At 32.9% G+C, this 15,561-nt stretch overlaps 1 protein-coding gene across 3 annotated transcripts in view; it reads left to right on the forward strand.

Moving 5' to 3' along the window:
* Dach1 (dachshund family transcription factor 1) overlaps nucleotides 1-15,561 on the forward strand; it is a 395,583-nt gene that overhangs the window by 11,277 nt on the left and 368,745 nt on the right. The window lies entirely within an intron of this gene.

Genomic DNA, 15,561 nt, shown 5'->3' on the forward strand with positions numbered 1-15,561 from the left:
AAAATATTTATTTTGCACTTTTGAAATAACTTATCTGCATTAATGAGTTAGTCCAACTAGGAGAAGAAACTTTTGAAAAGAGTTTTTCTTGGTTATAACATATTTCAGCATAAGGATTTTAACATGAATGTATCTCATTTTTCTTAGTTACACTTTAAATGGTTATATTCCTTATTTTCTTTTTAGTCAGGCTACTTTTAAGGGGTTTCCAAAAGCCTACTTTTGCCATTAATAGAAGCAAATGAAAGTAGTTTTATTTTATTTTAAAATAAAAGATCCTTTTATTTTAGTTGGATTCACTTTAGTTACATGGAATGGGTCAAAATTGGAATTTAATTCAACAAATGTTGTAACTAAAGGGGATTTTAAGTATGTAGTAGTTTGCTTAGTTTCTGGAATATCAAAATGCTATATCATACATATGCAAAGGAGTAAATTATCTGAATAGATAGTAAGGTCATAATATCTCTTTGCTTATACAACTTACAGTATTGATGACCACTATTATATTACTGAATGAGGACCAACTTCTTAACCTTATGTAAAAACAATTTATAAATGGTAAAACACCACATATATTTGTTATTACAATTAATATGGTGTTAAATGATTCCATTGTTCTATTTTGGAGTTGACGTGAGTAAATTTCTTTCCCAATTAAATATTTAAATTAATGTCAAACACCTTTCACTTTTTTATTTAATATCTTTAAAACCATTTGTGGAAGATATTTTTTATTAGATATTTCTCAATAAGAACTAAACATACAACTTCCTTATAAGAATGATTATAATAAGTCAGTCTTTGGAGTATAGAGAGGGAAACATTAAAAAAAGGGTTCTAATGGAAGGTACAATACTTTCTTCACTAAGTCATGTTCAAGAAGAAAATATTTGGAATTTTAAACTTTATTGGCCTTTATGTAGCAAAAGTCTTACTTTCTTAGTAAGCTAACAGTTTTTCTGCCTTGACACATCATTTGCATGAAATAGAAGTATATCAACTAATATCACTTTAATGCCATATTTTGTAAAATACCAAAGTCCAATCATATATTTGATTTGAAAATTTGTTCCAACTTCTTTCCTGGTGATTTAACATGACCATTGCTCACCACTTTTTTTTTAAGTGTGAAGAAAGGAGAAGTAGGTAGACCAGAAGATCATTATGCTGGTCTTAAAAAAGAATATATTTCAGGAAAGGCAACCTGTTCTGACTTTTGTAATGGTGATGATGTGGAGTTTCTATGACCTTTTTTGTCTTCTAGTGGCACCTTACAGCTCTCTTTCCAAACATGATTGATGGGACACAGCATGTGAACTGGGGGAAAATCACATTAAAAATATTATTTTAAAAGAAGAGATGGAACTTCAAATTTGTAACATTGCACATAATTCTACATGATACACAAAATAGAAAGCCTTTAGTCACCAAACTAAATTTCATCTTTTAAAATATACTCATCTTCTAAATTATCCTTATAGTGTCCTTCTTTCTTTTTCTTCTTCTTCTTTTTCTTTTTTTTTTGGTAGAAACTCTAGTAAAATTGTAAATGAAATAGAAATGCTTTTTTACAGTGAAATTTACCTACAAACATCTAAATGACAACAGAACAAACTCTGAGCTTTTGAGGTGTTGATATTTAGATTGGATTTCTCCAATTCATCAGTGTGAAAATACATAATTTATTTTTATTAAGGCATTTTATCCTAAGTTTATGACATGAAATTTAAATGGTATATTTGGTCTGGAGTAAACTTTTCTGATCTTTCTTTTAGGGAGTGGGTTAAATAAGGGCCCATGACAGGAATGCTGTTTGTTTTTCACAAAAGTTGTTTGTGATTTCAGGTACCCTTGGGAAATCTCTTGATCAGATTCACATCTGTTCCTGTCAAAGTGGGTGCTAAGATACCGGTCACCCAGCAACCATGTCCAAGAGGGAATTGGGCCGATAATAACTTCAAAAAGGAATGACAGATGCTAGATTAGGATGAAAGACAAAACGCATGAAAAATGAGCTTGTTAGAATCAAAAATTTGTTCAAGCACCTTTATGCAAATTAAATGAATATTGAATATTTGCATGCAGTAATTTCTACTTTTTCATTTGATCGAAAAGAAAAGAATAGTGCATTTAAACTCACAAATGCCACTTCTTTCTTTTGCACTAATTAACATACAAAGCAGAATCTCTTTTTAAAAATCAGATTAGCCACCTGGGTTCTTATATCTCTGCTAAGAATGTTACAGTGTTTTTCTTATGACAGTACACTTTAAGATGACTTGGTTCATCTAATATTTTTTCACAGTAAATAGTCTTGTGTGAATTAAGATTATTTTAGATGAATATAAATCCAAATTTCTTGATAAAGCATTTCAAAAGTAACCTTATCCTGTTGTCCTTGAAACTGGTTAATGTACATTAATAAAAGATCACTCAAGAATGAGTTCACAGGCTTCTCATTGACTGGTTAAATAACAATGCATTAAAGTAAGGCAGAGTGGTATACCCGAAAAGAAAGTAGGCAGAAAGATCTCTTCAAAATTTAAGATGCTCTTTGATACATTACCAGTTTTTCTATTGAACTGTTCATATACTAATCAGAATTTAGAAGGGCCTGATAAAACGTAGTGATTGAGAGAGGTTTCTGAGTCTTGGTTTAGCAATGTCTAATGTGGTCACGTAGAGAAATTGATTTTCTTCAGAAATTAATTAATTTTTCATATCGCCCTAAGCTGCAGTTAAAAAGAGTGCATACTTGTCTGTTTTTTCCAGAAATATTGCCTAATCATATTAATACCATTGCCCCAAGGATGAAAAGATAATTGTACAAATGCATTTGGAAATATGTATCACTGAGTATTTATGATTAAATTATGCAAATGACCCAGCTCTCATCCTTTCCAGACCCAGATTGTCTAATTAGGATTGATATGCTGAATAGATGTTCCAGAATTTGAATACAAGCATGTCCAAGGAGCAGAAAATTGGAAATGACAAGGCTGAAATCTAAAGAAAAGTGTCTTTCGTTTCTATACTTTGTTAATGTGCTGTTAGCAGTTGAGGGCTTTCCCCCCCTCCCTTTGGCTATTTTGAAGTTCACATGTCCTTATTAGAAACAACTATGCAAAATGAATCAAACTTTAGCAAACAGTAATTCATTTCTATTTAGTACTTATTTAAAAATAACAATTTCTTGGCCATTCTAAGGGAACATCACTAGCAAATTGTCCCAAATAATGTAAACCTTACCCTTAATTGGGTAACTTTTTTTTTTTAACTTCCTCTAAATTAGTTTCATAGCTTTATTTCAAAGCTAGTTCACCAAACTTAGTGGTACACCAATGAAATATTTTCTAAGAGTATACATTTTTTTTTTAATCTATAGTTCGTTCACTTATCTTGTACTTGCACAAAACTGTTTAAGCAATGGTTCTGGTTAGAAAAAAAAAAGCAGCACTTTAAATGTAACAATGTTTGAATTTGAGGTCCTCAGCAGGCTTTCTCCCTCATTGATTGCACTCATTCATCTTAGATGGAGGGATGGCAGTGAGGAGCTAGGAAGGGACTAGAACTGTCAGGACTCCAGCCTTTGTTAAGCAGCGGGTAGTCACTGCCTCTGAACTCCGCTGGCTCCTGCTTCCCATCTGCAGGATGATGGATTGCTATGTTTAATACATTTCAGCTTTTGTCTGTCATAGTGTGGACAGACAGTACTATCAGTGATTTCAACAGTGATTACGGAACCATTTCAAACCACTCCTATTGGCCAGACAGCTTCCATGAATGTCTGATGAAACCTACTCATTGGCACTCTCTCCATGTAAATGTGTAGCTTAACCAGGCAGAGATTGTACACTCATGGTTTAAAACAATGTGGAAGCACACTGAGAATTACTAGACTCTATTTCATTTTAGAACCAAATTATTCAAGACAATATTAAGAACATTTGGGGTCTCGAACTGCAGTATTCACCCCATCAGTCCCAAGTTTAAGATGAAGTGGTATTCTTCATATAGTAACTACACATAGTTAATGACAGAACTGTGTTCCATGGACCATGATGTCAGTTGTTGCTATGCGCAATGATATTGAGATACTTACCTGTATTGAGAGGGTAGAATGTGAGGACTATATTAAAGCAGTAAGATGTGATATGACATGTGCTATGCTGGGATTTGCTGAGCTGTGGGTGCTTTGTGGTTCATAAGCCCAAAGGGTGAATGATTTTAACAAACCAGAAATGTGCTATCTATGAACTCAATAGTCTCCCTGGAGTGTCGTCTTGTATTTATACATCTGGTGCCAAGAAAATACAACTAACTAAAGGAAAAAAAAAACTATTCTTTTAAGCCATCAATAACAGGCAAAGCTTTATTTCAAGAGTGAAATAAATAAATAAATAAATTGAATTGGTAACTGATACATCATTTACCAGTTATCATGTAATATGCCAAATGTAATATAAACTATAAAATGTATCATAAAGAGGGAGTTTTAAGTCTTAATATATAGATCATTATTAAAATGACAATCCAGCTAAAGTTTTTAAACAAAAATCAGAAGTAGTTACTTGTTTTTATAGTTAATCTCTATTAAAGAAGAAGTTTGAAGAAAACATTTAGCTGGTCAATGGCAAAGGCCTGATGAGAATAAGAACTGGAGCTCTTAGATAATCTCACTTTGCTGATATGGTTTTGATGTTGCCAACTTTTACATGGGATCTTTTTGGTAAAGACTTCTGGTTTTCAGTGTGTGGTTTCAACCATACACACAGATACACACATCACAGCTCAAGTGCATATCACACAAATTGTAGTTCTTTTGAACCAACTCAATAGCTAAACTTCATGGCATTTTGACATTACTGATTGGTAATAAGAACAGGTGGTACCTTACTTTCTGGAAGAGTTATAAAATCATTCATATGTTTTGCAGATTACCTTGCTCTTCATCATATTTTAAGATTATTGAAATGATGTTCAGTGTAAACACTGTGCATTCATTTAGAAATTTCTAAAGGAGTTATTTGTCAGAGTAAATCAAAAGTAGCGCATATATATATATATATATATATATATATATATATATATATATTACATAATTGGGCTTAAGTAAATCTGATGTTTTTTTTAACCAAATCTATTCACAATTTATATAGCACATATTCAGTGAAATAAGATACTGTCCCAGAACATTTTTGTACTACATAGTCATTCTAATGTGTGGTTGTTAAACAGTGAATACTGAATACTCATTTTTTGCCTTCAGGATAGTGGGGGGTGCAGGAAGGGAAATGGCAGAAGTTGAGAGAAGGATAACGGATAGGGGAAGCTATTAGCAGGTCACATTTCCTGATATTGCTGTGATGTGAGGAACTTCTATGAAGTCAACAGGAAATGCATGACCTGGGTAACTAGAATTAAGGTTCCTGGCCTTGAACTTATAGAAGCAAATTGAATTCAAGAGCAAGGAGGTGTTGAGTAATAGTATGCTGAAGTAGAACTCTCATGGAATGGTCATACCGAACTCAGTTACACTCATTTTTTGAGCTATTTGTTAAATTTCAAGGAGGTACTTAATACTCAGTAGAGACTTAGGGTCCAGGGTCTGGCTGGGGAATAGACATTACCAACAGGAAATGACCATTTATACTGTATAAGAGCCATAGTGTTTCCCCACACCAACATAGTGCAGGAAGTATAAGTGCTTGACAAACTCAAATGTGTGTTCAGCCCTTAGAGAAAACTGTTTGTGTGGAAGTGCGTGTGTGTGTGTGTGTGTGTTTGTGTGTGCGCAAGTGTATGCACACATATCTGCATGCACTCTGTAGGTTGCCAACCCTTGTTATGCACATTGTTAGTCTTATGTTTAGTTAAACCCCATAATTACAAAGTAATACAAGTCATTTGTCTTACTGTAGTTAAATAAAAAAAATGTGCTAGAAACTAAATGAATGAGTTTCTCACGAGGCTAAATGAATGAGTTTGCCGTCTGGAAATGTGTCTGAGTGAAGGAATATTAGAATCCCCTTTAATCTACTCCATCCATCTCCAGCCACAGTGTGCACACACTGGCTTCCATAAATGCACAGAACCTCCGGCCCTAGCGTCTAGCTATTCCTGTTTGGTAGATCCATAAGGAGGGGATACAGGGAGTCAAGCCAGCAGGTTTGACTTGTTATTTCTCAATAGCTTCCTATAATGATTCTACCTCTAATGAGGTGAATTACTACTGCATGAAAAAGGAGAAAAAAGGGTTTTGGCCATCTTTGCTAATAAATCACATTGACTGCCTGGTTGATCAGATCAATTGTGCATAAATCAGTGCCTTAAAGAGTCTTAAAATAAGATTCTACCAAGACTAATCGATCCACTGGCTTGTGTAAAGGCACCATCTCTTGCCCATAGTGCACTGAAAGAGGCCACAGTACTGAGTCGAGTATGTGCTCTCAGATGGTGAAATGAATATTTTCAGAACTAAGAGGTGTGGCTTTGATGTATACAACAGTTGTGATTGTCAACTGAATTTTTTTTGTCTTCTTCAGTTCCCTTTGGTTAGGCTAGCAAGAAAATGGAATTCTCCATATGTATAGGAAAAACTCAGTTTTTATAACATTAGCAACAAGTAGCATTTTCAGGAATCATTTCCCACAAAAATATCATTATGCTATTTCAGAAGGAAATTGCCATTAACACCAAAAAAAGTCATGACCCAAATAATTGTAAATTTGAGATTTACTCATTTATAGACATTTCAAGAGAAAAATTAGGAAACTTAATTTCAGATTTTTAGGAATATTATTATTATTATTTCAAAAGAAGGATAGGAATGTGATAATAATTATTTTAAAACATTTCAGAAATTGTTTTTTAAAGAGTTATCTGTTTATAATTCCCAATTGAATTTTTAAAATTCCTTTTACCAAAAAAGCTTATAAAGCAGAAAGAAAATGGTTCTTGTTATCACGCTTTACTCATCTTTTTAAGGAAATTCCAATTAAATCATAAGTATTAAAAATAAAAATTTGTGGGCTGGGGCTGTAGCTCAGCAGCAGAGTGCTTGCCTAGCATGTGTGAGGCACTGGGCTCTGTTCTCAGCACCACATAAAAATAAAAACAATAAAATAAAGGCATTCTGTCTATCTACAACTAAAAAAAGATAAAAATAAAAATCAATAAAAATTTGTGAATTCTGAAAATTAACAAAGTCCAGTATATAATATTTATTAAAATTTTATTAGCATTAACTTTTCAAGATATTTTGAAACATATGTTTTAGATTTTCATGTAGAAACTAAACAATGAATTAACATGGTAAAATTTTTGAGAAGCAAGATAAAACAAAATATAATCACAGCACATATAGAGAAAATAACTTATTTCATATAGAGAAAATAACTTATTTTATTTTGGAAGAGAATAGTTTCAATATTTATAGTAACTACCATATAACTTTTTATGAAAGCCAAAGGTTCTGGAGAGGTTTGAATCAGGCATTATCAAACTTTGATTTTCTTTAAAGTTGGCAAGAGTAGTGTCCAGAATTTTCTTAAACATGTAATTTATAATTGTTCTATCACCAAGAATCTTAAAATCTCTCAAATGATTATTTTCTATAGTCTCTTGCTTTGAAAATAAACTTTGGATGAGAATTCAAGCATATTAACATAAAATTTGGTTTCTGACAAACATTTTGTTAACTCATCAATACAATATAATGTCCTTGTGTCAGAATACTATTGTTCTGCCATTACCTATAGATTTATTGGAATGTCTTGACATTTTTGTAAATTATGTAATACACATTCTTTCTCTCTTGTTCTATTGTGAAATTTAGTAGGTTGTTGAAATTGAAGCTGATTGATTTTCTCCTTGGCATTTGTCTACAGAAGCATCTCGTGCCTAAAGTTCACCAGAAGCACATTTTCCTTTATGTACCTAAAATTTTTGAAATATTTGTGATCAGCTTTAAAGTTGTATTGCTCAAATTCATCAACAGATTTTATATCTTGAATGAATTTAATTTCTACTGACTAATAATCACTTTCCTTGGATTTTTGATACAATATTCTCTTGTACTGATTTTTGTTAAAATTCTTAGTTTACCTCTGTCACATAGTAGGCATTTATTGCAAACACAATTGCTGTCTCATAGAAATTTTATTTTCATATTACTGAATTATATGAAAATGTTCTTATGGGATTATTCATTATCAAACTCTTTGATTATTACTAAGAAATTAAAACACTAATATAAATACATATGTTTTAGATTTTCATGCAGAAACTAAAAAAATTCAAAAACATATTTAACACTAATTCTTAGGTATATTTAAAGGTGTTGCTAGTTTCTGAATGTTTCTGTGTTCTTACAGTTGTTTAGGTACAAATATTTAAACTTTGTACATATTCATACACACATGACTTTATATAATTGATGTTTTATCTTTCTCTCAATTGTTATTATGAAATATATACAAATATGCAATATTTGAAGTACTTAAACATTTAAATAGTCAGACCAAAAATAAAAGTACATACATTTGCAGTTTGATAATTAAAGATAACTATTTTTGTGTGCATTATATGGTGCATCACTTTCACTCCCTCTAAGAGTCATAAGAAGTAGGTTCTAACTGCTTTAAAGATCAGAGTGCTGCTGGACTTGGTGGCCCATACCTGTAACTTCAGCAAATTAGGAGGCTAAGGCAGGAGGAACACAAGTTTGAGGCCAGCCTCAACAATTTAGTGAGCCTCTAAGAAAAACCCTTTCTTGAAATTAAAAATAAATAAATAAAAAGGGCTGGGGATATGGCTCAGTGGTTAAGCACCCCTGGGTTCAGTCCTTGCTACCAACACACACACACACACACACACACACACACACCAAACAAACAAAAAACCAAAACCTAAAAAGACAAAAGTTCTGAAGGTCAGAGCAGTTAATTGACTTTTCCCAAGTTTACATGGTGACTGGAAGTAGAATCCAAGCAATCACATTCTAGAAATTTTATTTCTTATAGTATTGTCCTATTAAAATAATGCTTAACCAATGACTATAACCTAGATTATAGTTGAAAAATACACATTATTTGGAAATGACAATACACATAGTATTAAAAATGTCCAATATGTATATATGTGCTCTGTTTGTCTGGAATGCAAGAGTGGGAAATGTTTGTTCACTAGGTTCATTATTATACTTTGCAGTAATATACTATTTTTTTCTTTAATATTGTTTATAGTTCTAAGATTTTCAGAAACATTTTTATATAAGCCATGTAAAGCAAGCAGTTGCAATTTATTTCTTTACGTAAATAAAGAAGTCATATTAGATTTTATACCCATTACCACTGTAGGTTAACTTTCATCACTTTTAATTACACAATATAAGCCCATTGTATGCTCTTCCAAGTTCAAAATATATTTTCTTGTTCCTTTTTAACTCCTTAAATCTTGTTGCAATGTGTTTTGAAGATTCTTAACAAACTCATTACCATCATATGGACTCTTACCATGTAACAAATAGTACACATTAAGGTCTTATTTTCCTTGTAAGAACAAGTTCAAAATAATTGTAATGTTAATTTATTAAACTAATTCATGGGTTTAGATCAATGTTAGTGGGGGAAAGGAATGTATGGTAATAGCTGGATTATTTTCTCTTTTTTTTCTTTTAGTATTGGGGATTGAACTCAGGGGCACTCAATCACTGAGCCACATCCCCAGCCCTTTTTTGTATTTTATTTAGAGACAGGGTCTCACTAAGTTGCTTAGTGCCTTGCCATTGCTGAGGCTGGCTTTAAACTCTTTTGCCTCAGCCTCCAGAGTTGCTGGAATTACAGGCATGCGCCACCTTGCCTGGCTAGCTGTATTATTTTCTATTACAATTTCATTCCTTTCCTTATAGATTCGAATCCATCTTCTATACCTGCTTCACAATTCCATTTAAGTAATACTGTCAGAGTAAGTCACTCATTATTATATTTAGCTTGTTTTTAAAAGCTCACAAACTGTTCACTGTGCATCTAATTGGGTTTAAACATTATGCTATTGGAGGCAGAGTTTGAAGCAAAATTTCCAATTTCTAAGCTGAAACATAACCATGGAAAGTTTGGGGTGAGGTCTGTTTCCCTTCACATACTGTTCTTTGGAATCAGCTTCATCATGGATCTGTTTTTCCATTCAGGTATTTTGCCATTCTTGTTGCTGTCTTTAGATGGCTGATATTTTTTCTTTTTCATGGCAGAAAAAAGGTACTCAATATTTTGAAATCCTTGTATTCCATGTGAAGGACTTATTTATTAGATTGACATATTTCCATGACATGCAACTTGGTGACATACTTTCTTCAATTTGCTTTGTCTTTGGGAAATATGGGAAATAATATTATTTTTTTCACCAGGTTAATTATTGTATAGGAAATTGGAAGGGAACCCCTGTTCCAGAATATCGGTGGGTAAGGTAAGGCATTAACTGTAGCACAGCTAAATATTGGTAATTTTTCTGTTAATGGTTAGTGTCTCATCAAAGTCTTGCATAATAGAAGGTCATGTATAAGTGATACATTGCATAGATCAAGAGCAAAAGAGTATTGTATTTCATTAATTCAGGAGATAAGGCTTAGTTTAAACATAATGTTTAGCTATGAGTCCTATATTTTTAACAGTGGTTTGCTAAATTATACCAACTGCATGTTGGAAAAAGTGTGATGAGCCTTGATCTTTCTAAAGTTTTTGCCTATTCATAATTGAACCCATTCATACTCAATTGGCATTCCCTCTGCCCCCTCTTACCTCTACTAGATTGTCCAGGATTATTTGCATTATTTTACTTATAACCGTATGTGATTTTTAAACTAACAATATTACATGACATGAAAGACATTCATGGAACTTCAGGAGTTGTGCATTAAAATAATACTTTTAACATACTGAGATTATTTAGTTTTAAAAATCCATTAGTGCATGCTTTGGGGAGTCTCCAACCTTTACTTCTCTGGTAACTTTTCAGTGCTAAAGATTCAGGTGTGGGGCCCTTCTGTAGAAAGACCAGGATGTGCAGAAAGCAGCAGTGTCATCTTCACTTCCTCTAGAGAGTTACCTCTTAATGGACTGGCTTCATCCTTTTTCTCCTTTGAAATTTGAGTCTTTGCATTTGTGATCTCCCTGGGATTTAAAAAAAAATCCACAAAGCTTTACAGTTAGCATACTCATTTCAAAGTTCATAAGGAATAAATATATAAACAGTTTAAGCAACTGACAAAACTGCCTGTAACCTTCACCATAAATGTATTTTCCTAAATGACCTTGATATAACTAACTCATGGTCTGTGTGCTTTTATTTGGTTCAATATACTATTACATCAAAGATCATGTCAGCTGAGTCTTGATAGACAACATCTACAGTACCTATGAAGTGCTTTTTTATCCTCATTTGTGTATGTCCAATAAATAGGGAAAAGTTCTTGAATTATAAACTTCACTGTAGTTAGGGAAATTCATAACTTAGAATACTATTGTTTTCCCAAATGGCATAAAATCCTAGAAGCATCATTACTGACCTTTAAATAATTTCAGGTAAGGTGAGACAGTAAAAAAGAAGCCATACATGTTTTTCATAGTGTAGTAGTTGTAATATTTAAATGATAAAAGCACTTCTATTCCATGGATTATGAAATATTGTTGAAAATTAAGATTCCCTTTAAATAAGCCATGTCTCAAACATTCCCTTGTTAGCCAAATCTCTAACAAGAAGTTCACATGGACAAGTTCAAAGAACATGTACATTTTTTTCTTAAAGAATCTTTTTTTAACTTTATTTTGTTCATTTATTTTTATGTGGTGCCCTTGGATCGAACCCAGTGCTTCACACATGCTAGGCAAGTGCTATACCACTAAACTACAACCCCAGTCCCAGAACAGGTACATTCTGAGGGTAAAATAATTTTCTGGCCAACCTTACTAAGTAAATTTTAAGGAGAAATTTTTTAATATTTTAAACTTTAAGTCTGAGTAATAGATGAATATTTAAGTATCTGTTTCCTTCTTATCTCCGATAGCAACTCCTCATAATCCTTCAGACCCTCACCATGTGATTTCAATTCTCCTTGGAATTCACACTGTTCCTTCCTCTGTTTGACCCTGCACACTGTTACTGGTGTCCTTTACAAGATTTGTACTATGGAATTTTTATTCTTATTTTGCTTTCAATATTACTTTTTGTGTGTATTTGTTTATCCCTAGCATCACAATCAGCTGTGCTTGTTTAAGTGAGACAACCACCACAAGAGCCAACTCCAAGCTGGCAGCTGTAACTAAATTTAATTTTCACCTACATTTCACAGTTTATTCATGGTGAGAAGTGCTTCTATTCAACCATCTTTCCAGTGGACTAAGAAAAACGGCATATCCAGTCTCAGACAAAGAGCTTAAACTTTGGGGTTTTACTAGAGGAATTAAATAAAGACATGTTTCCTCATTAAAAATAGGTAGTTTTTTTTTTTTTTTAGGTTCTGTAGTGAGCTGCAGAATAGCATATATAAATGTTAATTTATCATATTAATACTGTCAGAAATCCTGGGAAGAAAATATTGTAGTAGAAAACGGCAGGTTTAGAAGATGAAGTAGATTAATATTTACAAACTTTTTTCTAGTTAAAAATCTTTGATTTCATGGCAGCCACAAATTTTGGGTTTCAGAAAATATAGGCTGCCAGGAAAATGAAGGTTCTTCTCATGAAAATTCCACTACTTAGGATTCTTCTAAAACATATAATAAAATAACTCCTTGGACTGTGAAACAACCATCACCTAGAGAGAGGTCAAGAATGTTTCTGTGTGTTCTTTCTCAACTTTAACGTGCCCTTTATCTTTTGTAAGGCGTAAAGAAAAGTGATAAGCTTTTCTTCCAAGTCCATAAATTACATCTATCTTGGAAATACAAGCTTAAAGGCATGAATATAAAGAAATTAAAATCAAACATATCTGCTCAGATCTTAGTGTAGCTGTTAGAAGTTACAATGTTCTTTTTATGTACTTTACTGCCTTGCTGTATTTTTTTATCACTTTCTTTTCATTTTATTCACTTTGCATTTTTCATTATTCTTAGTAATATAATCAAAAGACACACCTGTATTAATGAAGTTAAGGCTTTTTGAAATAAAAATTAAGCAGAATAAGCAGATAGAAATCTGCAAAGGCCTACAGTGATAGAATGATACTGAGGTAAAAAAAAAATAAAAGTTAGTTTTCAGGGATTGTAGGGTTGGCCTGGCTGGAGATCAGCTCACATCTGCTAATCAGGGTTGGGAATGTAGTCTGGAAATGCAGGCACTGACCACCTCAGTAAAGGCCCTGTGCAATAGGATTAAAGAATTTGAACCTTATATCATGGATAATTATAAATTACTAGAAAATTTTATTTCATTCAAAGATTTTAAATTAGGGAAATGATATAGATAACTGTAAGACTCTCAGAGGGTTGAATTGTAGGCATTTTAAATATGAGGATGTTTTAACAATCCAGTTTGAAATAACTGAGTTTGTTTAAGGCAGCTGAAGGTAGGGATGGAGGGAAGAAAACAAAAGAGAAACTCAAGAGGAAAAACTGAATGAAATGTGGGGGGAAAGAGAAGGAAGTTCAGATTAAATCTCTAGTTTTTGGTGAACAGTATTGTCAGTCATAAGAAAATGAGGAGGAGACAGTTTTTTTGTGGTGATAAGTAATTCCATTTTGAAGGTTTTGAATTTGAGATGCTTGTGAATTTTGCAGGTGGTATTGAAAACACATTTCTGGGGTTCAAGGGAACACTCAAGTTAGGAGCCCCAGATTTTGATGTGAACTTTTAAAGAAAGTGTGAAAAAGGAGTTATATTCATAAGCTAGTGAATGGAACTTTTATATTTCAGAATTAGTCTACAAATTAATGATATTTTAATAATTTCTTCATGATATTAAAACACTGATTTTTTCCCCTTTGTCTTCTGGTTTCCAATAACTGATTGAAAGCCTCATATGAACTTTTATGAGAGAAAGTATTTTTACTAGTTCTCAGAGAACTGATATTATGTTTCCATTATGGATTACTCAATGTTCAATGAAAGTCAAACAGAGTGACCCATAGAGAGCAAGTCTTTCCATGCTGCTCAGTCATGACTGTAGCTCTAAGAAATACATTTATTGTGCTTGATTCTAAGCTTGTGATAATGAGTATCCGACGATGGAAACATTCTGTACCAGAATTTGAAAAATACCACTGAATGAAAATGAAAGCTCTGTTAACTGAGTTCTGCTGAACCTCTAAGCTGACTTTTTAGTGGAGAAGCTAATGCACACCACAAAGGTAGGCTTCACAGAAGGCAGCAGCAGAGTGTGCAAATGGATTGACTCTGGCTGATTTACTTTGGTGTCAGTGGATGGTATATGTATAAAGGATTTGCCTTTGAAATAAACAGAGATGATTAGGAACAGCAAATGAAAATCATGATATCATTAAAAGAAGAGAGGGCATGATCCAGTGTACATCAATCTCAACATTAACACACAAAAATTGCTTCAAAATTACTTTAATTCAACCTTCTCACACAAGATAGCTTATAAACAATAATGCACACTGTTGTCAGTGACCTGATGCTTTCCGAGGATTGATACCAGAATTTCTTTTCACTATGTCTTCATCTTCTCCATAGTTCTATTTAGTATTTTTAACTCTTAGTGTCTATATAAAATAAAGACTCTTTTCTTCACTGACTTAGTGAATGTGGGCACAAAATGTCTTTGTTAAATGAGAGAATATATTTATAATTAAACAAAGAAAACTAAAGAGCTATGCTATCTACTGGTGTACAATGTGTTGTTCTCACTGAACAGCCTTTTGCTAAAACTCCATCAATACATTTTTTTTTAATAATGAACAAACATTATATATTGAAAACCAAAATTCTACTTGAATACTTGAAAGTATATATCAACTCTCTATAAATAAAAATTATCTCACCTCTGAATGAAAGTATGTTTAGTCAGCTTTCCATCACTGTCATGAAATAAATAAGATAATCAATTTATAGGGAGAAAGGGTTTATTTTGGTTCATAGTTTTGAAGGGTCCAGTCCATGATCAGTTGGCCCTCATACTTTAGGTCTTTGGGAAGGCAGCATGTCCTGACAGGGAGGGTGTGGCAGAGCAGCCAGCTCGCCTGATGGCCCAGAAGCAAAAGACAGGAAAGAGCTGGAGTCCCAGGATCCTCTTCAAAGGCATCCCCAGGGACCCTGAGCATCTTTCGCTAGGCCTCACCTCTTAAAGGTTTCACTACCTCCTAATATAGCCAACCTGGCGACCAGGCCTTTATTTAACACATGGGCCTGTGGGGGACATTCACGATCCAAACTATAGAAAAGAGTCTGCTAGTTTTGTGCCTAGTTTTTTTTTTTTTTTTTTCTGTTTATATATTCATCATTAATTAAAGGCAATACAAACATGGTTTTAAACTTGAAGTTATTCTAGCCGTTTGAAGATATGTACATCTTAGACTTCCTACTGGCATATCTATTCTTTCTACC

The sequence above is a fragment of the Marmota flaviventris genome, chromosome 4 (genome assembly GCF_047511675.1).
Source record: "Marmota flaviventris isolate mMarFla1 chromosome 4, mMarFla1.hap1, whole genome shotgun sequence".
Classification (NCBI taxonomy): Eukaryota; Metazoa; Chordata; class Mammalia; order Rodentia; family Sciuridae; genus Marmota; species Marmota flaviventris.